General features: G+C 60.7%; 1 protein-coding gene across 4 annotated transcripts in view; it reads left to right on the top strand.

Annotated features, from left to right (window-relative positions):
* Window positions 1–18,959, top strand: part of GGTA1 (glycoprotein alpha-galactosyltransferase 1 (inactive)) — a 76,436-nt gene that overhangs the window by 32,730 nt on the left and 24,747 nt on the right. For 3 of the 4 annotated variants that reach the window (XM_055136253.1, XM_055136243.1, XM_055136258.1), the window contains exon 2: window positions 8,887–8,991. The gene's annotated coding sequence lies outside the window, so the exon portion shown is untranslated. Of the gene's footprint in view, window positions 1–8,444; window positions 8,578–8,886; window positions 8,992–18,959 lie in introns of those variants that run through there. The other variant, XM_055136248.1, reaches the window with a different exon arrangement.

The following is an 18,959-nucleotide window of genomic DNA, read 5'->3' on the forward strand; positions in this document are numbered from 1 at the left end:
GCCTCACCCTGCCCCCTCCCCCTCCCCTCCCTTCCCCTTCCCTCCCCTCCCTTCTCCTCTCCTCTCCTCTCCTCTCCTCTCCTCTCCCTTCCTCTCTTCCTCTGTTCCCCTTCCCCTCCCCCCTCCCCTCCCCTCCCTTCTCCTCACCTCGCCTCGCCCCCGCCCCCTCCCCCTCCCTTCCCCTTCCCCTCCCCTCCCTTCTCCTCTCCTCTCCCTTCCTCTCTCCTCTGTTCCCCTTCCCCTCCCCCCCTCCCCTCCCCTCCCTTCTCCTCACCTCACCTCGCCTCGCCCCGCCCCCTCCCCTCCCCTCCCCTCCCCTCCCCTCCCCTACTGTCCCCCTTCCCTGCTCTCCCTTCCCCTCCCCTCTCATCAATTTTGGGGCCACACCAGCTGTGCTCAGGACTTACTCCTGGCTCCGCGCTCAGAAATCACTCTGTGCTTAGGGGACCGTCTGCAGTGCCAGGGATCAAACCGGTTGAGCCGCAGTGCCGGGCAAGCGCCCCTGGCCACTGCCCTGAAACTCTGGCCCTTCTTGGTTTTCTTCTCATGCCCACTGAAGTGAACTCAATGCTTTGGGCGCCGAGCAATGCCCGGAACACGGGAGCCTGCGCTGCCCCGAGACAGGCCCTGGCACCCGCACCCGTGTCTGAGCCCAGAGCAGGTCTGGAGAGTTTCCCACGGCTCCTTCACCTGGCGGGGAACATACCCAGGTGCCACCCACGGTGGCGTCAGGCCGGTTGGGGAAGGGAGGGGTGAAAGAGAGAGAGCAAAGGGGGACAGAAGCCACAAAGGGCCCACGGAGAAGCGGCTCGTGTCTCTCAGTCCCCCCCCCCACCCCGTTCTCCTTCTCCCCGTCTCCTCTCCCGGCGCTGCTCTGTGCCTGCTGTCTGGACATCGCCAGCAGCTCTCTGCCCGTCTCCCGCCCAGCCTCACCCCATCTCCAAAGGTTCCTCCTACAGGTCGGAGAGAGAGCACAGAGGCGGGTGCTGGCCTTGCAGGTGGCCCTCCCCGGTTTGATCCCTGGTGCCATCTAGGGTCCCCCGAGCACTGCCCAGGGATCACTCCTGAGCACAGGACAAGGAATAGCTTCTGAGCACCACCCGGTGTGGTCCAATCCTCCTGCCTCCCAATAATAATAATAATAATAATAATAACAACAACAACAACAACAACAACAACAATAAACATGAAAGCAAGGGCACATTACAAACCCCCCTCGCCTGAAGCACTCTCAGATCCTGCAGCTCCTTGCCAGGGTGGGGCGACGCCTCCTGCAAGATTTGGGGGTGGGTCTGCAGCACACCCCGTTTCTACCACCTGCTTCCCCTGTCCCCGCTTCACCCACCCCTGCACTCCGACTGCTCTGCATTGGAACAGGTCAGTGTTCTCCTTGGTCCCCCCCCCCATCTTACCGCCGACCCAGCCCCCCTCCACCTCTTGCCTTTGCACGAGGGAAGCCCCCTCTGGGCCCACCTTGCACCCCCCTGCTCTCCCCCTCTTCCTCGGCAGGGTCCTCCCCACCACCAGCGGTCAGTCCAGAGGAGGGGATCTGGCAGACCCCCACCCCCACCCCTTCGGCTTGTCCCAGCCCGTCCCAGACGTCACTTCCTGCCCTGAGGCTGTGCCCCATGACCCAGTGCCTCTGGCTCCTCGTTGCCAGGGGCTGTCCATGCCAGCTGTCCCCGGGGCCCTTTGCCCTTCTTGCCCTGTTGCTGAAGGGTGACCTTGTCCACACCCGACAGGCAGCGGGCCCTGGCCTGTGCCTCCCTGCTTTTGCCTCTCAGGTCTGGGCGGCCATGGGCACGGTGCCTACCCGGCCTGTCAGGATCTCTCTTCTTCCCACCCGCCCCTCCCCTCCTCAGCACCCCCACAGCCTCCTGCTCTCGGGGCTGCATGGATGGACCCCGTTCGGCCATCAGCGACCTCCCAGACATGCCCCTTTGGCTTCCCACCTGGTGGGCTCCCAACTTCCGGCCTTGCAGTGGGGTGTTGGCCCTGGGTAAGGATCCCCCTGAAGCAGCTGTGTGCAGGGGGCGGAGGGATGGCTCCGAGGGCCAGGGCACAGGCTGGGCATGCAGGAGGCCCGGGAGGGGACCCGACACTGCCTGAGCAGCCCCCCACCCGTGAGCTAGAGCAACTCCAGCACCACTGGGGTGGTACCCACACCACCCCCCGAGAAAAAAGCAGAAAAGGTGGGGCTGGAGCGATAGCACAATGGGTAGGGCGTTTGCCTTGCATGCGGCTGACCCGGGTTCGATCCCCAGCATCCCATATGGTCCCCTGAGCACCACCAGGAGTAATTCCTGAGTGCAGAGCCAGGAGTAACCCCTGTGAGTCGCCAGGTGTGACCCAAAAAGAAAAAAAAAAAGCAGAAAGGGTCTGATGAAGGGCTGCCTCCTGCCTCTGAAACCTAAGGTTTTGGGGAGTTGGGAGTAAGTTATTTTCTTTTTCCTTTTTCCTTTTGGTTCACACCCTGCGAGGCTCAGGAGGGCTTCCTCCTGGCTCTGCACTCAGGAATGACTCCTGGCGGTGCTGGGGGGGACCTTGTGGGATGCTGGGGATCGAACCCGGGTCGGCCACGTGCAAGGCAGACGCCCTCCCCGCTGTACTATGGCTCCGGCCTCGCTCTTCTCGTGTTTAATCCATGTGGGGTTTGGTCCGTGGTGAGCCCCACTTCCTGGGCAGAGGGCAGCAGCTGGGACCCAGGCACACCGCGTCGGGCTGAGAGCGAGCGGGCAGCGCTGGCAGGCTGTGTCCGGAGACAGGCCTCGGATGGGCTGGACGCCGGCTCTCAGCATCCGTCCAGCAGGGAACCAGCTCAGCCACCCCCCCTCCCGCCCGACCCGTGAGCAGATCCGTTTCTTTTTGCGCAAAGACTACCTGTGTGTGGCCTGAGGAACCCCAGCGGCCTCCAGCTCAGGCTGGGAGCCGGGCGTGCGGGGCGGGATGGAGTGGGCCTGGCCCGCCGCGTGCCCCCGCACTGCCCCTCGGAAGCCCACAGCCTCCCGGCCCTGACGGGGCGGGTGCGGCCTCAGCCCTGCTGTGTCTGAGCGAGTGGGAACAGGCCCTCTGGCTCCCCGCCAGACCGGGGCCAACGGGCCGGGGAATGTTCTGCAGCAGCTGCCTCGGTGTCTGCCTGGGGACCGTGGGGCTCGCTCAGGTGACAGGCCTGGCGTGACGCTCTGGGCCTGTGGCACGGCGCCCCTGGGTTTTCTCAGGCCCTTTGTTGGACATCTCCCTCACCTATGTTTGTTGTTACTGTTAGCTTAAGTGGGGCTGGAGCGACAGCACAGTGGGTAGGGCGTTTGCTTTGCACGAGGTCAACCCGGGTTCGATTCCCTGCCCCTTTCAGAGAGTCCAGCAAGCTACCGAGAGTATCCCGCCCGCACGGCAGAGCCTGGCAAGCTCCCCGTGGCGTATTCGCTATGCCAAAAACAGTAACAACGAGTCTCACAATGGAGACGTTACTGGTGCCCGCTCGAGCAAATCCATGGACAACGGGACGACAGTGCGACAGTGCTATTAGCTTAATTAAAAAATTATTTATCCTTTCCCGCCCAAACCCGTCCAGTCCTCAGGTCTGGGAGAAAGAAGCTTCCCCTCTTCCCGCGGGGTGCCGTCACGTCCCTGCAGTCGCCACTTTCTTGCCCCAAGGGGAGAAGGCACGCGGCGGCCCTTCTCTGAGAAAGCTGCGGCTTCTCCCTGCCTGACTGGCTTTTCTATTTCAGGGCCACCCTGTGACCCTCTTTCCCTTTCTCTCTCCCCGAGGGTGTGTGGCCTCCCCTGGGAGGCCGAGTGGGGCTCTGAGAGGCTGGGACTCTGCCCCCCTCCCGCCCTCCACCAAAGGGGAGCTGCAGTGCAGATTCCCCCTGCAGCGCCAGGGAGGGGGATGGCTGGGCCTGAGCCAGAGGGTAGGGGGGTCGCTCACCCTGCTGAGAGAAAGGAAAGGGAGAGGCCGTGGACCTTAGAGACCCGCACACACAGACCCACACACACAGACCCACACACACACAGACCCACACCCACAGAGACACACACCCACAGAGACCCACACACAGACCCAAACACACAGACCCACACCCACAGAGACCCACACACACACAGACCCACACCCACAGACACACACACACACAGACCCACACCCACAGAGACCCCCCCCACAGACCCCCCCACACACAGACCCACACCCACAGAGACCCCCCCACAGACCCACACACACACAGACCCCCACACACACACAGACCCACACACACACACACAGACCCACACACACAGCGACCCACACCCACATAGACCCACACCCACAGAGACACACACACAGACCCACACCCACAGAGACCCCCACACACACAGACCCACACACACACAGACCCACACACACAGACACACACACAGGCACACACACACAGACCCACATACACACAGACCCACACACACAGACACACACACACAGAGACCCACACACACACAGACCCACACACACACACAGACCCCCACACACATAGACCCACAAACACATAGACCCCCCCCCCCAAAGACCTATATTCTCACAGACCCATACACACACAAACCTATATTCCCACAGACCCATGTTCTTAGAGACCCACATCCATACAGAACCATGTCTTCAGAGACCCACATTCACACAGACCATGTCTCAGAGACCCACATCCACACAGACCCATGTCTGCAGCCCTGGGAGGTGGAGCAGGATTGCACAGCAAAAAGAGACCAAAAAAGACTCCAGCCAGGCAGTGTGGCCTGGAGTGACGGCTTGTTTCTGCTGTGCGGTCAGAGCCCCTCAGGCGCGCACACACACACACACACACACACACACACACACACACACACACACACACACACACACACACACACACACACACACACACAGAGAGAAACCACCCAGACTGTTCTATCACTTGCAAGCACAGGCAAAAATGAATGTGCTGGGGCCACAGAGATAGTACAGCAGGTAAAGCACTTGCCTCGCAAGCAGCAGACCTGGGTTCGATCCCCAGTGCCATATCTGACCCATCCTGAACACCACCACGGAGAGTTCCCAGAGCACAGGACCAGGAGCCATCCCTGAGCACTGCTGCGTGGGCCCAACCCCCACCCCCTCCAAAAAAAATAATACAGTGACCATCTCTTAGGGGCACACGCCCCAGTAGGGCACGTGCCTTGCGTGCATGAGATGCTGGGTTCCAAACTGGGTACTGAAAAAAAAAATGCATAAATCTATGTAAGAGAGTCGGTATCGCCAGATGCCTTTGAGAGTGAATGAGAAGCGACGACCTGCAGCCTTTGTGTCTGGTGCTCGCTGCCAAGAACATTTCATCCTCACGCCCTCCCGAGAAGCAGGTGCGATCTGAAACGGCACGTTCCACAGCAGGAAGTGACCCTGGAACCCGAAGCCAGGCGGTTCCCCGGCGGCGGCATACTTGGCCCTGCCTGCGGGCTTCTGGCTTGGGCCCAGGCAAACGCTTCCCCGGGCGCGGCCTCCGGCCTGCTTGGCTGGGCAGAGCCACGTGCCCGGGGCTCCACCACTCTGCCGTCCGCCCCTCCGGGAAGGAGGCCCACCAGCCTGCACCCCCATAGCCCGGAGTGTGAGACCCAGAGCAGAGACACAGCTGGGAAAGGAAGAAAGGTCTGTGAGACCCCGGAGAGCCGAGTCTTCTTCCTTCGAGGTGGGGGGGGGGCAGTCGGACTGTGGTTGACCCACTAGACTCTGCCCACCCCAGTGGCAGCTAGAGAGAAGCATCAGCCCCGGAGCCCCCATCCGAGGACCCGGAACAAGCCCCGGCAGGTATTTTGTGGGTGATGCCTGGGCCCCATGAGATTCGGGAGAGTCTGCTGCTGTGGAGACCCGCACGTAAACCCACACACAGGGGCTGGAGCGACAGCATAGCGGGGAGGGCATTTGTCTGCCTCGCACGCTGCTGACCAGGGTTCGATTCCCAGCATCCCATAGAGTCCCCCGAGCACTGCCAGGAGTCATTCTGGAGTGCAGAGCCAGGAGTCACCCCTGTGCACCTGCCAGGTGTGACCCAAAACAAAACAAAACAAAACCTCAAAAACAAAAACAAAAACCCAAGTAAACCCACACAGGAAGCCCCGAGCGAAGGGACCATCGGAATCCGGCCTGGAAACTCCATCTTCCCTTCCCTGCACCTTAGGCCCAGATTCCTGAGATTCCAGAGTGGGACCATCCAGCGAACGTGCTGTGTCCTCCTGGAGCCCCCAGGGAAACCGCAGAGCTGGGCCCTGGGGAGTGGGGGGTGGGGGGCGGGGGCGGCCAGAGGAAGACGCTGCAGCCCTGCATTCCGTGCTCAGGACAAGAGCCGCCAGCAGGCAGGGATCTGGTCAAGGGAGCGTGAGGTGCCGGGGAGTGGGCCCGGGGCCTCACCCACGCCAGGCATGCACCCCCTTTTGGCTCGAACCCGGGGAAGGCACACCGGTGATGAATTTGGACCATGCAGACACACCTGTGTTCCCCATCCCCCTCCCCGTGAACCCCCTCCTTGATTCCCACGCCTGTTTTTCCTACCCACTCCTGCCTTTAACACTGCAGATGAGGGCTGGGGGCGGGGGGGGCGCAAAATGAGCATGACCAGTCAGTCTGAGGGGGGGCAACGCTGATAGCGTCACGGTCACCAGTTGCTCATGGCGCCCTGCTGCTTCGACAGCTCCACCTGCCGGAGTTGTGTGTTTCAAACAGTGTGAGGTTTTGGTTTTTGGTTTTTGATATTTTGCTTTTTGGGTCACACCCGGCGATGCCCAGGGGTTACTCCTGCCTCTGCACTCAGGAATGACTCCTGGAGGTGCTCGGGGGACCCTATGGGATGCTGGGAATCGAACCCGGGTTGGCCTCATGCCAGACAAATGCCCTCCCCGCTGTGCTATCGCTCCAGCACCAACAGCGTGAGGTTTTTATTCCTTGTCTCCCTTCCCTTTGTGGCCGCTGCTGTTGACGAGATGACAGAGGGTTGCTCGCATGCCTGGCTCCTGTGCTCCCACAATTTCTAGCAGGGGCGCTCACGGGGGGAGGGGGAGGAGGCGCACTTGGCCGTGGTGCTGCTGGCCGTGAAGTTCACAGACGTGCTCGTGCGGTGGTGGTGTGTATGTGTGTACGTGTGTGTGTGTGTGTGTGTGTGTGTGTTGGGGGGGGTCACTATCCCTGACCATGGCGTCCATGTAGCTTTTTTCAGTTGCCTGGGCTTGCACTCATTTTTTTTTCTTTTCTTTTTTTTGCTTTTTGGGGTCACACCTGGCGATGCACAGGGGTCACTCCTGACTCTGCACTCAGGAATGACTCCTGGCGGTACTCAGGGGACCCTATGGGATGCTGGGAATCGAACCCGGGTCAGCCACGTGCAAGGCAAATGCCCTCCCCGCTGTGCTATGGCTCCAGTCCAGGGCTTGCTCTCATTTCCAGTGCTACTCCCACCAGCCCCTGGCGGTGTGACGTGGCTGGAACTCGCTTGTGGGGTGAAAGGGTGCAGAAAGCAGGGCTACCAATTCAATCAGCTTAAACAACGGCTGAATAAAAATAGCAGTACTCCTACATTTAAAAAAAAAAGGGCAGAGCTACTTTTTGGCACATGTGGGTCCCTGGGGATTTTGACTCATGGCCACACGCTTTTGAAGCAGATATCCAGCGTCTCTGTACTTTCCCTCCAGGCCCTTCCACTTGTGTGTTCTGATGCTGAGGCTTGGGAACTGTGTCCACCTTGGGGGATGATGAATCTTCCAGTCATGTCTGCTAGCTGAGGTCCAGTTTTCTGGGGCTGTAGCTTTGAGGTGGAACAAGAATCTAGTTGGGGAAGCATGGGTTCAGCGTGAATTGCAGGAAAGACTTGAGCAAGTGTTTGGCTGCATTTCCAGGCAGGGGGTTGGGGAGCGGTGGGAGGAAGGGAGGAAGGGGCTGATTTCGGTGGGAACTCAGGGTGGGACTAGAACTCGCCTCCTTCCTGTCTGGCGTGGGTCTCCCCTCTGAGTCTGGGCTTCCAGACAGTGCTTTGGGGGAGGCGTCTGGGGCTCGTTGGGGGAGCGGCCGTGTGTCTGGGGGTGGGATGGGGGCTGCAGCCAAGCCCTCTCCATTCTCCGCTTGACACAGTGGAGCTCGGAGCATGACTTCATCGGTTTGGTTTTTATTTATTTATTTATTATTAAGTTGTGGCTGTTTGGATGTTTGAAAACCCACTCTCCGGAGGTTCCCTCGGGCTGGGAAAAAAAAAAATCTATTTTAGGGAGCAGAGGTGGGTGTGGGAAGGGTTAAGCATCCTTAGGCCCGAGAGCAAGGGCCGGGCCTCACGGACTGACCTCTCTGAGTGGTTCGAGGGGGCCGGCCTGGCCTTCTGAGAAAAACTCAAACAAAGCAACTTCCGAAGCAAGTAACTCACGATGTAGAGGAGAGGTGAGCTGGGAGCCGCCCGCAGCCGCTCCGCGCCCTGCCCGCCCCCTTCCTCCTCCTTTTGTTTTTCTTTTCTTTCTCTTTTATTTTTATTTTTGACTTCTTTGGCTGGTGGTAGCCACTTGGGGCTGTTTAGACTCCGCGGTTCCCACTCGTGCCAGGGAGTAGGTGACGTGTGTGTGTGTGTGTGTGTGTGTGTGTGTGTGTGTGTGTGCGCGCGGCCTCCCTGCGCGCTGCCCCGGTCCTAGTTTGGGCCTGCAGAGCTGCGGGGTGCAGGAGGCTGGGCCGGCCGGGCTGAGGAAGCTTCTGTGCCGTGGCATGTCTCTGAGTCAACAGCCCCGATGATCAACAGCCCGTTTCCCGGGGCGGCGGGGACAAAGCCCCTGACTGCACGGGCTACGGCGGTGGCGGCAGTGGTGGTGGGGTCTGGCTGGCCCCCTTCTCCCTGCAACAGCTGTTTCTTCTTTTGACAGGCGCCGAGGCCGGCAGCTTCCCTCTTTCCACCCCTGCCTCCCTCTCTCTGCCCGCCTGCCGCCCAGAGGGAGGACCTGGTTGGCTTTCCACTCTATGGCAATGAGGTACGTGCAGGCACGCCCGAAGGGTTTACTTCTGCCGTCCTGGGGGCTGACCCGGGAGACCTTTGGCGGGAAGGAGACAGAGCCTTGCAGAAAACAGGGCGGCGGGGAGCTGGAGAAATGCTTGGCTTCTGCGAGTGCTGCTGAAGTTGCCTCCTGCTGGCAGACCGTCCCTGCCTTCTGTGGTCGGGGGGGGGGGGGGGGGGTTCTCTCTCTCTCTCTCTCTCTCTCTCTCTCTCTCTCTCTCTCTCTCTCTCTCTCTCTCTCTTTCTCTCTCTCTCTCTGCAGGCTTCTGAGCCCCAGGCAGGGCCGGGGGTGGGGTGGGTGAGGTCTGGGGCTTGGGGGCTGCAGAACCAGCGTTTGGGGGTTGCTTAGCCTTATTTCTCTTGGAAAAATAAACGCTGGCATGGTGGATCCTGGGGCTGGCAGCCAGGCTTCAGGCTTCCGGTCCCCAGAAGGGGAGTGGGAGAAGCAGAGGCGCGAGCGGGAGGTTCCCAGACTGTCCTTTAGCCCCAGCCAGCAGCAGCCCCCACAGCCTGTATTGAGTCTGAGCCCCGGGGCCGACTCCAGCCCCCGCAGGGGAACACGGCTCTGGAAGCCGCCAGCAAAACTCGGGGTTTCCCACCTGTTTTACCCTGTTCCTGCCAGGGCCGCCCCTCCCGGCCATGCCCACCTGCTGAGACAGGGCTGGGGTGCAGGGCACCCGCCGCCCCGTGCCAGGAGCTGGTTTCCAAGGCCGAGGGGCCACTTTTGAAGCCAGGCAGCCCCCATCCTCCTGGGTGGGTGCAGAGACCCCAGCTTTCACAGACGCTGCAGCCCCCCACCCCCCCGTACTGAGAGGCGGACAGCCCAGAGGGAATGAGGACTCGGGCCCGGAGTCCTAGAGGAGGTGGGGAGAAGAGACTAGGACCCTCCCAGCCACTTTAGGGGGACCCCCTTCATCCATACCTCCACTCCCAGTCTCTGTTTTTGGTTCCTGGAGCGGTGAAGGGGCCAGCTCCCTAGTTCTAAGTTCCCGCCTTAGGACTCGGTGCTGTGTGACCTTGGGCAAGTTGCCTAACCTTGCTGAGCCTCTATTTCCACCTCTGTAGAACTGAGGTGGTTCGAGGGTGACTTGGCAAGGCAGCAGTGAAACCTCTCAGGGAGAAGCTGCTCGAAGCTTTAGTCTGGGGCCCGGCCTGGCTCCACAGATAAGGCTGGGAGGGTCACAGGGCACAACATGGACTTAGTGTTCGCGCCCTCTTCTTGTGGGTTGGTTTCCTGGGCGGCACCCAGTGCTGATTGCAGTGTGCTCAGGGCCCCCTGCGGTGCTACCGGGACTCGAACCCGGGCCTCTCCCACGTAGGAGAGCGCTCACTCCCACCCCTTCGGCTGCGTGCCAGCCCCTCTCGAAGAAAATGGGGGCGAGGTTGCCAACACAACGTTTGGCGTGGGAGCTCCGTCTGCACACACGTTTGTCTACTTATTGTTTGTGGAAAGGGCACATCTAGCTGAGCTCAGGGCTTGCTCCTGGTTCTGTGCTCAGGGATCACTCCTGGCAGTGACCTCTTGTGGTGCTAGGAACTGACACCTGGGTGGGCTGCGTGCAAGGGGAGCACCGACCCCCGGGAGGGATACTTAGATTAAGAGCACAAGAGACAGGGGCTGGAGTGATAGCACAGCGGGTAGGGCGTTTGCCTTGCATGCGGACGACTCGGGTTCGATTCCCAGCATCCCATATGGTCCCCTGAGCACCGCCAGGAGTGATTCCTGAGTGCAGAGCCAGGAGTAACCCCTGAGCATCGCTGGGTGTGACCCCAAAAAGCAAAAAAAAAAAAAAAAAAAAAAAAAAAAAAGCACAAGAGCCAGCAAAAAGTGGCCAAAAAAATGATGGTAGGTGTGTGTGTGGGGGGTTGAGGCAGTGTCCACCATTATAGAGAAGAAAAGGCCCCTGAGTGATGCGTATCCCAGTGGCCTGCAGTGCTGGCCTCTTGGGTCCCCTCCCCCCACAGGAGGTTGCAGGCACTTGCCCCCCAGCCACCTGCAAGGCTAGCCAAGGGCTGCTTAGTCTTCCTGAGAGTTTACACATGTCCCCCCTCCGTGTTCCTGAGACACCACAGCCGTGAATCTGTGGGCACTTTCCCACCCAGGGGCATCTGGGCAGAGCTTGGACAACTGGCTGGGCTCCTGGGTTCTCTCTAGGTATTGGTGTGCAGCTCGGTCTTTGCCTGGGTGATGTGGGGGAGCTCCGAGGCTGGGCCCCCAAGACGCTGAGCTGGGAGCAGAGCCAGGTCTGGCTTTGCTGTTCCTTGTTGTTAAAGGGGAGGCTCCGGCACTCCTGGAGGCCCACCTGGAGGCATCGTCTGGGCCCACGTGGGTGCAGGTGGGAAGGTCTGTGGCTGAGGGCTGCCATCATTGCCTCGGGAAGCATTGTGGGGGCGGCGGGGGGGCGCGGGTGCAGGGAACCTGATGCCCAGTCTTCCTTGGCTGGGGGGGTATTACATTTCACTGCCCATTACAGCTCATGTCCATCACTCAAGAAATCAGGCAGGACTCAGGGTGCGGCTGGGAGCGTAAAGTGCTCGTGTCCATTCTGGCCACGAGAGAGAAAGAAAGGAGGAAAGAGAGAGAGAGAGAGAGAGAGAGAGAGAGAGAGAGAGACAGAGACAGAGACAGAGACAGAGACAGAGACAGAGACAGAGAGGAGAGGAAAAGAGAGATGGAGAAGTGAGCAGGGGGAGATGAAGAGTGAGAGGGAAAGAAGGGGCAAGGGGGCAGGGGAGGGAGGGAGGGAAGGGCGGGAGAGGGACGGAGAGGGACGGGGGCGAGGAGCGGGGAGGGGAGGGGCTGGAGCCTGCTTTGGGGACCGAGGGGCTCCTGATGGCTAAGGGGGAGCAGGCGCCTCAATCAAACCAGGCCCTGTGGTGGGGTAGGGGGTCGGGGGGGGGGGAGTGCTGTTCACCCCTGTCCAGGCTGATCGGGGAAACCTTGAGGTGCAAAGTCCCAAGCACTGGTTTAAGGCTGGGGAAACTGAGGCTGGAGGGATGGCTGCCGCTCTGCCCGGGCTCTTTGGCATTAAAGGGTGTCTCCACTCCCCCGTCCCCACCGCTGGGACCAGGGACCGGGACTCACTTGGCCAGAGAACTCTTGGCCCATGAGGGTTCTCTGTGGGGCGTCTCTGACTTCCGCCTGGAGCCTGCAGCTCCCGACCGTCCAGTCCGGTTGCTCTGGGGGATGCTGGCGGGGGTTGGGGGGTTGAGGGGAGGCAGGGGGGCGGTGAAGAGAGACTTACCGAGTCGTTCACAGCCTCACTGCTTTAGTTTCCCTTCGCAGCACCTGCCTGGTGTCCTGCATCCTTCTGGCCCCTGCGAGTACTCGGGCAGCTGGGAGGGTGGGGACATCCCGGGCTGGGGGGTGGGGGGGAGGCACAGCAAGAGAAGTCCTGAGCCGCCAGGAATGGGCGGAGATTTGGCGTTTTCCCCGTCGGACCCCAGCTCCCTCACTTAATGGCTTTTCCAGGCCTGTCCTGTAGCCCTGTCACCTCTCCCCTGCAAGCAAGACAATTCTGGGCGCCCGAGAGGGGAGACGCACCCACCGTGTGTGCTCGTGTGGAGGCGCACATACGTGTTTCGCTTGGGCGATGTCCCCAGGCCGCATGGACAGGTCAGCCTGACACTCATGCGTGTCTCCGCTGGGCCATGTCCGTAGGTCTCACGGACAGGTCAGCGTGACGGTCGGGAAAGGAGCAGAGGGGAGGAGGGGAGGGACAGACACCCCCTGCTGGGACCACCCCTCTGCACCTGCTCCCCCGGACTTGAGCTTCGTGTGTGAGTTCCAGGAGCCCCCCCCCAGCCCCCCCCCACCCGTGGCTGTGCGGGACCAGCCGTGCAGGGGCTGGTTCTGGAAGGACGGATTCCGAGAGAACCCGTGAGCTGGGTGTGACAGGGGGCTGAGGGAGGAGCGGGCAGGGCGCTAGAGAGAGAGCACAGCAGGGAGGGCACTTGCCCTGCACATGGCCGATTCGGGTTCGATCCCCGGCATCCCATATGGTCCCCCTGAGCACCGCCAGGAGTGACCCCCGAGTGCAGAGCCAGGAGCACAGCCCGCTGTGTCCCCAGAACAAAAACAGAAAAGCAGAGGGGAGGGGGTAGAGCCCCAGACTGCGGGGAGGCGCGCTGTCAGCCCCCTCCGAAGCCCCCACAAGCCCACGTGTGCTGTAGCCCTGAGCCGGGGGAAGCGGAAGCAACCCCCCATTTCTGAGCTGGTGGGCAGGACTCGGGTCTCCCGAAGGGCACGGCGTGTTTAAACTCTCCCAGGGCGCCAAGGAGATCAGAGAAAGACCTTTAGACCACGCTGGCCGCCCCACGCCTCCTTTTGTCCAGAGGGAGAAAAAAATAAATAAATAAACGTTTTCTAAGCTCTCCAGGCAGCCTCGGCTTCCAGGAAGCTGTCTACAAGCGTTTCTAGAGGTTCACTTGGGGCCCTGGCCCGCCGCCAAGTCTCCGATTCGCACAGGAGCGAGGACAGTCGCGGGAAGCAGGAGCGGCGGCCCTGAGCCAGGCTGGGCAGGGCTGGGCGTGCCGCTCGCTCCCGGGGCAGCGGCTGGCACACGCCCGCCTGCTCTGAGAGGGGCCGAGCCCGTGGCTCCGGGACCTGGGGTCTCCCTGCCTGAGCATCCCTAGGCTCTAAGGGACAGTCTGTGTCCCTCTGGGTGTCGCTCCTGACACGGGGGTGCAGGTTGCGTTTGGTCCCCGCGGGGGTGGGGGGTGGGGGGTGGGGCTGGCAAAGCCTGGGACCTGGGACCACCTGTCACTGCCTTGTGGCCCTGTCGCTTCCACTGAACTTATGGGGAGGTTGTCGGAGAGTTAGGGCTGGAGCGAGGAGAGTGGAAGGTCCTCCTGGCCCTCCCCCTCCCCTCCTCCTCCTCTTCCTCCTCCTCCTCCTCCTCTTCCTCCTCCTCTTCCTCCTTCTTATTCTTCCTCCTCCTCCTCTTCCACCACTTCCTCCTCCTCCCCTCCCCCTCCTCTTCCTCTTCCTCTCCCTCCTTCTCCTCTTCCCCCTCCCCCTCCTTCTCCTCCTCCTCCCTCTTAATCAGATGGAGGGAGGCATAGGACAGATGCGGAGTCCCTCATTTGCATCTATTCCTACTGCATTGTATAACATGTTCTTATTCTAAAACCCTCCTTCCTTTTCGGCAAATATGTGTGTGGTGAGGCCTTGCTAGGTCCTGGGCGTGGAGCTGGCTCCCCAGGCCCTCCCCTGACCTGGGCCTCCCTGCCCCTTCCTGCCCCTCAGGTGACCAGCTGGCACCCCTCATGCCACCCCCGGCCACCAGCGGCATGCCACTTGCCTTCTCTCGGCTCCACCTGCGGTTCCCAGCGGACTCCTCCTGCTCATGGCTCTGCAGGGGGTTTTATTTATTTATTTATTTTGCTTTTCGGGTCACACCTGGTGATCCACAGGGGTCACTTCTGGCTCTGCATCATATGGGATGCCAGGGATCGAACCCGGGTTGGCCGAGTGCAAGGCAAACGCCCTACCTGCTGTGCTGTCGCTCCAGCCCCTCTGCAGGGTGTTTTGAATGAATCTTGGTCTCACAGGCCCGGTCATGAGAAAATGTAGTTTTTGGTTTGTACCGTGGCAGGCACCCTGCTGAGGATTAGGGGGATACGATCTCCCCTCATCACCATCATTCTTTTATTTTTTTTTCCTTTTTGGGTCACACCCAGTGATGCTCAGGGGTTTTTCCTGGCTCTGCATTCAGGAATGACTCCTGGCGGTGCTCGAGGGACCATATGGGATGCCGGGGATTGAACTTGGGTCAGTCGCCTGCAAGGCAAATGCCCTACCTGCTCTGCTATCGCTCTGGTCCCATCACCACCATTCTTGGCCCCAGTTTCCTTTATCGATTTACTTGGCTTATCAGTGGTGCTCTGCGGCCCCACGGGTCCCCCCCCCCCAGTCTTCCCCGCACCCTGCAGGTGTTGCCAGCTGGGCTGGCATTTCAGTGGGGGAACCTGAGCGTGACGTGTTATTCCTGCAGTGCTGGGGGTCACCCACCGCCCCCCGCCCCCGGGATGCTTGGGTCCTCCAAGACTAACCCTGGCAATGTACCGCAGACCCAGCCAGGGTCTGGGGCGTGTGAAGCACGTGCCTTACCCCCTCTCCTAGCACTCTTGCCCCCTCATTTTAAAGACCTGCAAACTCATTTCTCGGGACTCATCCTAGGTTCCCCGTCTCTAGTGTTTTGGGCCCCGAGGGCTGGGGAGGTGGAAACCCAGAACTGGAGAGGGAGAGTGTGAATTCTGAGTCATATATTATGTAACAGCCACAGCGTGGCAGCACCCCGTGAATAATACATCAATATTTATGCAGAGTTTAAACAGGCTCGCTGGGGACAGGCTGGGCTCAGAAACAGCCTCCTGGGCCCTGGGGCTTTCATGCCAACTGAAGGGCAGAGAGGGTCCCCGTTCTCCCGAGCCTTCTTCAGTGGGGGGACTGTCGGCACAGGTGGGGGCTATAGGAGTCGTCCCAGGTTTGGGGGTGGCCCAGCGTCCTGTGCGTTACCGTTGGGAATCCCTGCCTCATTCCAAAGCCCGTGTGGTCTGGCAGCCTGCAGCCCTTCCCAGGGGGCAGAGGGACTCACCCCAGAAGCAGCCAGATGCTTCCCTTTGCTGTCTGCTGCCACGCTCAGGCCTCGCCCAGTGCTCCGTGCTCTTAGATTTTGCTCAGAGCTCCACGGTTTTTGCGCCTGGCGGCTGGGCGGCACATAGCCTTCTGCCCGGGAACCCACAGCCTGGGCCCACCTGACGCTTCCTCCCGAGACAGATGCTCAGGACTGACCTTCACCTGCAAGACCACGGAGACCATGTGTGGCGGGAGCGTGGGGAGCCGGAGAGCGTGCCCTGTGGCCCGGTGCCGCCCCGGGCTCTCTCTTTCCAAACACGGCTCGCTCTCCGAGCCAGGGCGATGACGGGAGTGTGTCCTTACTGCGCGTCTGTCTGGCTCGCCACTCGCTGGACTCAGAAAGGAGCAGAGCGGGTGTGGCGCCCGGCGTCCAGGGCAGGACTCAGCCGCCGGGCTGTCGTAAACTGTTCCCTGAACGCGGAGCCTGTTCCACACCCGGGGCTGTGAGCGTTCATTCACCAACGGCCCAGACAGGCCTCCTGGTCGGGAACCGGGTCCTGGGGATTGGGGGGCCTGAGTGAACCCCCCTGCCTGTTGGGTTGGCCCGGCCAGCGTGGGAGAGGAGACATAGCACTGAGGAGAGACTCCCGGGGGCGTTGTCCCCCTGAATGTCAGGTGTGGTCTGCAGAGGGCTGGGGCACCTGCAGGCAGCACATCCCTCCCTACGTGGTCCCGGCCAGACGTGACTTCAAAGGTGACAGTGGGGGACGGCGTGGCCGGGCACTTTCTCCTTCTGCCTCCTGGGTGTCTACACTCTGAGTTTTCCTTCTCCATCTTCTGGGGCTGTTCCCAGCACAGTGCCCCGGGGGGCTGGTGGAGCCGGGGCTCGAGCTCAGCCCTCCCCCCGCCTCCCCCCTGCTCCCATGTGCAGTATCTGCTCGCCCCCTGCTCCTTGCTCTTCCCCGCAGGTGCCGGTGCCCTCGGGCTGCGGCCCAGGCTCTCCGGCCTTTCTCTCGCTGTCCACATCCTTTGCTGGGTGGTCCGCTCCTGGCTTCCTTCCTGGCAGTCCAGCCCACATCCTGGGCCAGCCACCCCCACCCACCTCTCCCAGCCTCACTCCCGGCCGGCCACCTGCCTGCTGGCCACGCACCCCCAGGGGTTCTCACTGGTGTCGGCACATCCGGAGAAGCCCCCCCAAACCTGGGCCTCCCTGCCCCTTCCTGTCCCTCAGGTGACCAGCTGGCGCCCCTCATGCCACCCCCAGCCGCCAGCTGCGTGCCACTTGCCTTCTTCTCTCCGCTCCACCTGCGGTTCCCAGCCGACTCCTCCTGCTTATGGCTCTGCAGGCTATTTATTTATTTATTTATTTATTTTGCTTTTTGGGTCACACCTGGTGATCCACAGGGGTCACTTCTGGCTCTGCACCATATGGGATGCCAGGGATCGAACCCGGGTCGGCCGCGTGCAAGGCAAACGCCCTACCTGCTGTGCTGTCGCTCCAGCCCCTCTGCAGGGTGTTTTGAATGAATCTTCCCTCCTTCTCCTCTGCCACCTTCCAGCACAGGCCGGCCTGTCCTTAGGCCACTGGCCTGGCCTGCTGAGCCCTCCCCAGACCCTGGGCTCTTGTCCCCTAATCTATGCTCCACACCCCACACCAGAAGGGTCTTTTCTCCGCTGAGGACCGTGTGCCTGGGTGACCTCCAGCCCCCTTCCACACCCCTCAGAGTTCTTTTTTTCCCCGATTTTTGGGTCACACCCGGCGATGCTCAGGGGTTACCCCTGGATCTGCACTCAGGAATGACCCCTGGCGGTGCTCTGGGGACCACATGGGATGCTGGGAATCGAACCCAGGTCAGTCGCGTGCAAGGCAAACGCCCTCCCCGCTGTGCTATCCCTCCAGCTCCCCCTCAGAGTTCTCCTGCCCCACTCTCTCCCTCCCCTCCTTGTCAACCACTTTGAGGGAAGAGAGACTTACCCTGGTTTCTATTTGGGGGGATGGGGAGGGAATTTGGGCCACACCCATCGGTGCTCAGGGCTTACTCCTGGCTCTGTGCTCAGGGATCACTCCTGGCAGTGCTTGAGGGATTATATGTGGTGCCAGGGTTGGTCATGTGTGAGGCTAGCACCTTACCCACTGGTCTATCTCTCTGGCCTCTTGTTCTATTATTATTATTATTATTATTTTCAGACTCAAGCAGCTTTTCTGCCTGTCATTGCTGGTAGAGACTGTTCTCACAGTGGTCCCCTCCTCCCCCATCCTGTCCTCATCCCCCCTGAAAACTTAAGAAAAAAAACTTTTGAGGGGGCTGGAGCAATAGCACAGTGAGGACGGTGTTTGCCTTGCACGAGGCCAACCCAGGTTCGATTCCCAGCATCCCATATGGTCCCCTGAACACCACCAGAGGTGATTCCTGAATGCAGAGCCAGGAGTAACTAACCCCTGTGCATTGCCAGGTGTGACCCAAAAACAAAACAAAACGAAAAAAACAAAACAACTTTTGAGGTCTCCTTCCATGCTTGAATCAGAGTATTTCCTGACTTGCTGTTTCCCACACAGCATGCCTTCTCCCTTCCACTTCAATTAAAAAATAAAAAATAAAATAACTGAAAATGCGTGGAAGCAGAGAGAAGGCACGGGGCCAAAGCACTCGCCTTTCATGCCACTGACCCGGCTTGAATTCCCCGCACCTCCCCTGGGCCCTGGGCCCTGCCAGGTGTTTCTTCTCAGCACGGAGCCAGAAATAGCCCCTGAGCGCTGCTGAGTGTGGCCCGCCCCTCTTCCCCGCTGTGTGTGGGGCAGGGAGCAAGCTCAGGGGTGCGTGTCCAAGGACCCGAGTTTGGTCCATGCACCACGCAAACACCCTCTCCCCAAGCACTGTGGGGTGTAGCCTTAAAGGTTCCCAAACCTGTTGGGTGTAACCTTGGGGGGGGACCCCAAACCCATGGGCCCTGAGCAGCACTGCATCATGGTCACAAGCTTTGACCCGTTCAGCTTGGTTGACTGTCCTGGAGTGGCCTCTGGTCCCTCCAAACTCTGCTTGACGCTGCCCCCCTCTGTGCACCTACTGTGTGCCAATGGCTGGCTTGTTGGCGGGCGAAGTGGGAGACAGCTCTTTGTGGGGAGGGGGCTGGGAAGTGGGTGAACCTAGATTAGAAGGGCCTTGGGATGGGGTGAGGGGTCTTTATTATCAAAGGCGCATAGCAAAGGATGGGCCAGGTGGTCACCGTCCTATGCAGAGGGATTGAGTCCTGGGGACCTGCCATGCCCTTCCCCATCTGCTGTGGACCTCCGGTGGGTCAGAAACACTCCCCTCGTGTCCTTACAACTTGGCCACCCTGTCTGCTCCTCGTGCTCCTCTCCCTGG

The sequence above is a fragment of the Sorex araneus genome, chromosome 1 (genome assembly GCF_027595985.1).
Source record: "Sorex araneus isolate mSorAra2 chromosome 1, mSorAra2.pri, whole genome shotgun sequence".
Lineage (NCBI taxonomy): Eukaryota > Metazoa > Chordata > Mammalia > Eulipotyphla > Soricidae > Sorex > Sorex araneus.